The following is a 7,384-nucleotide window of genomic DNA, read 5'->3' as shown; positions in this document are numbered from 1 at the left end:
AAAAGGCACACTGTCATTATTACTATTAACAAAATATACAAAAAATAATATACTAAATATATGTATTTTTATTGTAGGAAATTTCAAAAAAGATATAATACAAAAATAGAGGTAATAAGAAAATGAACTCTCATGCATGTAATTCTAAGTTTTAATAGTTTTTGACAAATAGACATTGTTGTTTCATTTATGCATCCACCTTCAACACATGCACTGGATTATTTTGAAGGAAACTCTAGGCAGTATTTTATTTACAAATGTCTCTGGGATAGCTTGAAAATATGAGCATTCTTTTATTTTTAACATAACCCCAATATTATCATCACATCTAAAGCAATTCTGCAAAATCAACAAAGCCCAGTTAGGGTTCAAGTTCCTTCCCTATTGTCTCCTATATTTTTTGTTTCTTTGAATCCAGGCCCGAGGAAGGTCCATACGTTACAGTACTTTTGTCTCAAGTTTTATACGTGAGTTCTCATCCACTCCTTTTCTTTCTTTGCCACTTGCGGAGGAAATGGGATATTTGTCCAACGGTTTCCAGCCTCAATTTTGCTTACTGCAGCCCCATGGTGCTGCCCAAAATGTTCCTCTTTATTTCCTGTGTATTGATAGTTAAATTTATATCTAACTTCGCTTTTTTTTTTGGCAAGAGTCATTCATAGGCGGTTTTTGTACTTTCACCAGTAGGCATATGTGTTTGATTTTCTCTTTTTTGTGTTATGCAAGCAGTCACTAATTATCATTGCTTAGATCTGTTCTACCATTTGAATGGCAATATTCTAATTCTCATTTTATTCTTTATTACCTAGAATAATATGAAAAGAAACTTCTCACCGTTTATCCTTTGTTAGAATTCATTTGGAAGACGCAGGATGAATGCTAGCTTCTTTTCTTTATATATTCCAATTTTTGCAATAAGTTGGTTTCCTAATATTCTTTGAAGGGAGCTGTTGATTCTGTCTTAGAGTTTTGCTGATCCTTACAGAGAGATACATATGTTATCACACGTACCTTCTAGCACAAGCCTGCTGGTCGCCCCTCATTGGAGGTCTGTATGCCAGGTCTGCAGGACCCCCAGCCAAACAGTGCCCCTTCTTCCGAGGTCGAGGTCTCAGTTCTGTTGATTGCTTCTTCATGCTTCCAAGATCTAATAATTGCAACTTTTTCCCTGTTTTCCCGGTCGTAGGTGGTTGTTGTTCCCTATAGTTACTATCTATATGATTTTCTTCGAGTTGTATCATTTCATTTTTTACATATTGACATCCCAGAACAATTTGGAATCAATCCTATGAATAGTGCCAGAAATGGAATCAGTTTCATCTACTTTTCCTGTGGTTTAACTAGTTAGTCCAACAGTACTTATTGAAAAGCTCAGGTTTTCTTGGATATTGTTTGTTCTTCTAAATGTATTGTATAATCAACATGTCAAGCTCCAGACAAAAGCATTGAATACATGATAAAGGCAGTATTTAAGTCAGTGGGGAACAAATTCTGGTTGGAGTGAAGAAGTGCTGCTGTTGTGACACTCAGAGCAAGTGAGGCAAAACACGGAGGCTAAGCATCCTTAATTTTCCCTTCCAAGATCCAGCCTTGGCAGCAGCACCCCCATCAGGCAGAGACTTACTGAAGCCAGCGCATGAACAGAAATGTGGTTAGTAGAGGCCCAGACTGCAAATCTAGTCAATTATACATGGCAGGGGCAGGTTTTGAAATGGAGACACAAGAGTGTAACAACTGGTTGTTTACACTCTTCTGCTCTTATAGAAGAATTGCCACTAACAGCATTGCACACATACTTTTTCATAGATTTGCTGGTGCATTTTGAGATACCTAGAGATGAGATTGCTGGGTCAAAGAATAATGTAGAATATTGCCAAATTCTCCTCCAGGGAGATTTACCGTTTTGTATTCCCAACAGAAAGGTTCGACAGTGCTGCTTTTCCTTCAGTCTCATCATAATATAGTTACACTTGGGGATCCTTTGCCAATCTGATTGGTGAGAAACAGTAGTTCAGCTTTAATTAGCACATTTCTCTTATTATGGAGAGTCGTGGACATTTTCATGTAATAAAGAGCTACTTGCATTTCTTTTTCTGTGACCTATCTGTTCATATCTGTACATTGCCCATTTGTGTTTTATCTCTCTGCCTTCAGAAGGCTTTTATATATTAGAGGTAATAACTCTTTGAACTGATGCAATTTTCAAACCTTCTTCCTATTAGTCACTGTGTTTCTTACTTTGCTTTTTGGATTTTTTGCAATGGAAATTTATTTCTTAATACGGTTAAATGTAATATATCAGTATTTTTTCTTAGTGCATCTAGATTTTGACTCCTATTTAGAAAATTTTCCTGTCATGTTATAAATGAATTCCCCCATGTTTCCTTCTTGCTTTATAGTTTCATTTTCTGTTAGAATTTATCTTGTCTACAGTGTCAGAAATACATATAAGTTTATCTATTTTCTTTATGGTTAACTAGGTATCCCAACACTACATATTAAGTGTTCATTTTCTCCTCAATGTTTAAATGCTGCTTTTATTGTCTACTAAATTTCCATATGCAGTAAGATCGATTTATGGCTTACCTATTCTATTATACGGGCCTGGTTTCCATTTGTACACATAGCATAGTGATTAAGAAATGGAAACTCTGGAAAATGTTTTAATAGAGTTAGTCACTACTTCTGGAATCTATGTCCTGATTATTATTTGCTCTGTTAAATGACTTTCATAATTAACTTGCCCAGCTCCAAAGAAAACTAGCTTATTAATATTTTCTTGGAAAAGCTTTAATCTTATAAATTATTGCACGGAAGAATGAATTCTATAAAACATTGTCTAAGAATATGGTATGTGCTTTCATTTTATATAGACACACACATTTGTTGGACATAAATTTATATACAGGTATGCTATGATTTTTCTTTTGTAAATGGAATTGTCTCAATCATAGCATCTTTTTAAATATTGATTTCATGATTTTATAATCTGATATCACCCTGGAATTCTCCTGTTTCAGTTTCCCCATCATTTTTTTTGATTTTCCACATATATAATTCTATCTTTACTTTCTAATAGAATTCTTACTTTCTAATTCTTATGCCTTTGTGTTTGACTGCTTTTATAAGTAATAGCTCTAATAAAAATGCTAAATAGTAATAGAAAGACAAAATATATTTGCCTTACGTCTGACATTAATCAGAAAGCTTCTAATGTTTTCCCATTGGGTAAGATACCGACTTTAGGGCAATGGTGCGTGCATGTGTGTGTGTGTGTGTGTGTGTGTGTGTGTGTGTACGTGCATGCACAAATCAGATTTTTGTCTTTAAGGACAATAAATTTCAAATACTCTTAAATACCTGAATATGAGCATTATGATTTATCTCTTTAGCTCTATTAATACAACAGATTATATAAATGTGTTTGTTAATATTTAACTATCATTGCACATTGCATTCCTAGCATCACATATTCCATGTTGATATGATTGGATTGTAATTTTATTTTCGGTACAATCTTTTATGTTTAGGGTTAATAATTCACCCATTTCATTCCGGATATGAATTTGTATTTTTCCTTCTTTTCTCTGTTCTAGAATAGTGTAAATAGACTGAAGACTTTCTTATCTTCAGAGTGTGGCAAAATTCTCATCTCGATCCATTCAAAGTCTTTATTATTATTATTATTATTATTATTATTATTGGAGTAATCTCTTACTTTCCCTATTTATTTCATGATAATTGATCTGTTTAGACTATCTTTTAGGATTAAAGGATAAATTTTTATTTTGATAAATTCTATTTTGCTAGAAAATTATTCATCTTATCTGGATTTTCATATATATTTGCATAGAGGAGAGGTATGCAGACTAATGACATATTTCCCATATATATAAAATTTCTAAATTTATGTATTCATGTTTTTCCCTACACTTTTTAAAAAATTAATATGGTTAACTATTAGTTTTTTATTATGATAATTTCATTTTTTTTAACGTTTTATTTATTTTTGAGACGGAGAGACAGAGCATGAACAGGGGAGGGTCAGAGAGAGGGAGACACAGAATCTGAAACAGGCTCCAGGCTCTGAGCTGTCAGCACAGAGCCCGACGTGGGGCTCGAACTCATGGACCGCGAGATCATGACCTGAGCCGAAGTCTGCCGCTTAACTGACTGAGCCACCCAGGCGCCCCATGATAATTTCAAATAAATGAGTTCACTATTCTTAATAATGTTTTGTTATACATTTCAATTTTGGAGCTGGTTTAATTCTTCTGCTTTGTTTGGTTTATATAGTTCTTCATAAAGTTTCTTTTACTAAGCAGTTAGGTGTTTAATTCCCTTTTCATTTTTATTGTTATAAGTATTTGACCTACAAATTTTTCTCTAGTACCTAATTTAGCTGTGTTTCATCAATTCTGATATGTTGTGTTCTCATAGAACTTTATTTTCAAGAACATCTGAAGTTTTGGTTTCCTCTTTGACCCCAAGAGTTGTGTGACAGCTGATTTTGTGTGTCAACTTGACTGGGCCAGAAAGTGCCCAGATATTTGGTCAGTCATTATTCTGGGTGTGTCTGTATGGATGTTTAGGATGAGATAAACATTTGAAGTGGTAGACCAAGCAAAGCAGATTGCTCTCCCTAATGTGGGTGAGCCTCATCCGATCAGTTGAAGGCCTGAAAAGAATTAAAAAGTTAATCCTTTTGCAAATAAAAAGGGAATTCCTCTTTGTGATCGTTTGATATGGGTTATTAGTCTTCTCTGGCCCTTGAATTAAGACTGAAACATCTGCTCTTCTTGGGCCTTGAGACTACTGACTTCCATATCAGACTTAGATTGAAATTACACATCAGCTCTCTTGGGTCTCCAGTATGTCAACTCACTTTCAGATCCTGAGACTTGTGAGCCTCCACAAATGCCAACCTATTCTTTGTAATATATCTCTCCTTCCCTCTCTCTCTGCAGAGAGAGAGAGAGAGAGAGAGAGAGAGAGAGAGAGAGAGAGAAAGGAAGGAAGGAAGGAAGGAAGGAAGGAAGGAAGGAAGGAAGGAAGGAAGGAAGGAAGGAAAGGAGGGAGGAAGAAAGGAAGGAATGGAGAAAGGAAGAAAGGAAGGAAGGAAGAAAGGGAAGGAAGGAGGGAGGGAGGGAGGGAGGGAGGGAGGGAGGAAGGAAGGAAGGAAGGAAGGAAGGAAGGAAGGAAGAAGGAAGGAGGAAGGGAGACACATAGATATATAGATAGATACATAAAAAACAATCTATGAGATACGCTTTTCTGGATAACCCTAATACAAGTTGTTTATTGATTTATTTTTAAAATCCCAGGTGGAAGGTACTTTTGTAACTTTGGAACGCTTCTGGTTTTAATTGCAATCTGGTTATGCTATTTATGTTATTTCAAACACACACACACACACACACACACACACACACACACACACACACAACCTTACTGTTTCTATAACCATCCTATTTTGGAGAGGAGGAGGAACTTGTTTTGGCTTGAGAAATGTGTATTTCTCCTTCCTGTTATTGATGTCTCCTATTTGTCCTTGTGTCTCCTGTGGCTACTATTTTATGGAAGTTATTGCTATGGGATGAAACCTATTGCCCTGGACTGTTTGCCTACCCTGAACTACTAAATCAGAGAGAAATCAACTTCTATTTTCTTGAGACTGCATTTTAGATCTCTTTCTTTAGCTTGCCTTACTGTATGTAACTAACCACAGTCAAACTTACCAAGTCTGTAGCTCTGAAGAGAGAATGGCTCAGTGACAAGAAGCTTTACAAAATAGTTCTAACTAATGCAAATAAAATGTGGCACACATTTGGGAGTAATTCATAAAAGATGCTTTCTATTATTTTGCCACTCTCTTCCCTACAACTACTTAAAATTCTAATAATTATATTCCACAGACTAATTGATGATCTTGCATCCAAAGATTTATAACACAAGACAATAAGTTATTAAGTTTGAATAAATAGTATAAAATATTTATCTTAATACATTTGAGCTGCTGTAACAACAGAATACCATAACTGAGTGGCTATTTCTCACAGTTCTGGGGGCCAGAAAGTTCAAGATCAGGATGCCAGCAGATTTGGCATCTAGTGAGAGCCCACATCCTGGTTCATAGGTGGCCATTTTCTTGCTGTGTCCTCACATGGTGGAAAGGGTGAGTGAGTCCTCTGGGATCTCTTTTATTAGGGCACATATTCCATTTATGAGGACTTCACCATTATGAGTTAATCACCTTCCAAAGGTCCTGCCTCCAGATACCATCACACTGGGGATTAAATTTCAACATGAATTCTGAAGGGACACAAACACTCAATCTGTACCAACACTGTATTACTTAAATGACTATATAAACATGTAACACATAAGTAAAGACCAAGCAACCTACTTAAAAACTGTATGCCATACATTAGTTGTGAAGAATATAAAATTCCTCTTGTCCTAATTGTCCTGGAAACTTCCTTTTAGGTGTTATTAATAGTATTGCTTCATTTTACATAAGCAATCATCCTAAATTTCCTCATTTCTTAGGTAATAATTGAAGAAATGACCGCTTTGAAGTTGTGTAACATTTAACAAATGTATGTTTAGTTGGTTAGATTCTTTAACTGGCCAACCTCCAATCCAGTTTGTTCCATCAAGATGAAGTACAACAATGTTTTTATTTTTTTTATGTTGTTACATTAGGAAAATAACAGGCACAGCTCAAATTTATCTGTATTTCAGATAAAAAATACTGCAAAAATAAGTTGAAAATTGAATTTTCACATATATGAAATGGGTGGTTTACTTAAAAACAATTTATGAGTAACATTTTTGAAATGAGTGCATGGTCAAAGTCTTATCCTATTTCATTGGGGCTAATAGCTTCAATTCCTTATTCAGGATTCTTTGGGAGTAATTTATAAAGTTACCAGAATTGCAAAAATTTTCCTGGTACCACAATTCAGAGATCTTACAAGGTAAGCAGATTTTGGTAGGGTAGTATATTACTTTAACCACCATTCTCATAACGTTGAGTGATGTAATAATAATGCAATGTGGTGACGCCTGGGTGCCTCAGTCGGTTAAGCATCTGACTCTTGGTTTTGGCTCAGGTCATATCTCATTGTTCATTGAGATCAAGCCCCATGTTGGACTCTGTACTGACAGTGAGGGGCCTGCTTGGGACTCTCTCTCTCAAAACAAACAAACGTTAAAAAAATAATAATGCAATATCTTGAATACTACAGTAATAACAGTTTAAAAACTCAAGTTCATAAATTATTTAATAGGTAGGGAGGTAGGTATATAGCAAAAAGACAGAAATTGGAGTGCATCCAAGTTTTTTCCTAGTACATGTCCCTCATACATATAAGCATTTGAA

At 35.1% G+C, this 7,384-nt stretch overlaps 1 long non-coding RNA gene across 1 annotated transcript; it reads right to left on the bottom strand.

Annotated features, from left to right (window-relative positions):
* Positions 1-4,426: 4,426 nt before the first annotated feature.
* LOC131506212 (uncharacterized) lies at positions 4,427-6,253 on the bottom strand. The gene is made up of 2 exons (XR_009258793.1): positions 6,007-6,253; positions 4,427-4,678 (listed from the first exon to the last, which is right to left on the bottom strand). It is a non-coding gene; the product is annotated as an uncharacterized LOC131506212 (long non-coding RNA).
* Positions 6,254-7,384: the final 1,131 nt, after the last annotated feature.

This window comes from Neofelis nebulosa, chromosome 3 (genome assembly GCF_028018385.1).
Source record: "Neofelis nebulosa isolate mNeoNeb1 chromosome 3, mNeoNeb1.pri, whole genome shotgun sequence".
Taxonomy (NCBI): domain Eukaryota; kingdom Metazoa; phylum Chordata; class Mammalia; order Carnivora; family Felidae; genus Neofelis; species Neofelis nebulosa.
The sequence above is the reverse complement of the archived record's forward strand: the minus strand, read 5'-3'. Positions and strand labels throughout refer to the sequence as shown.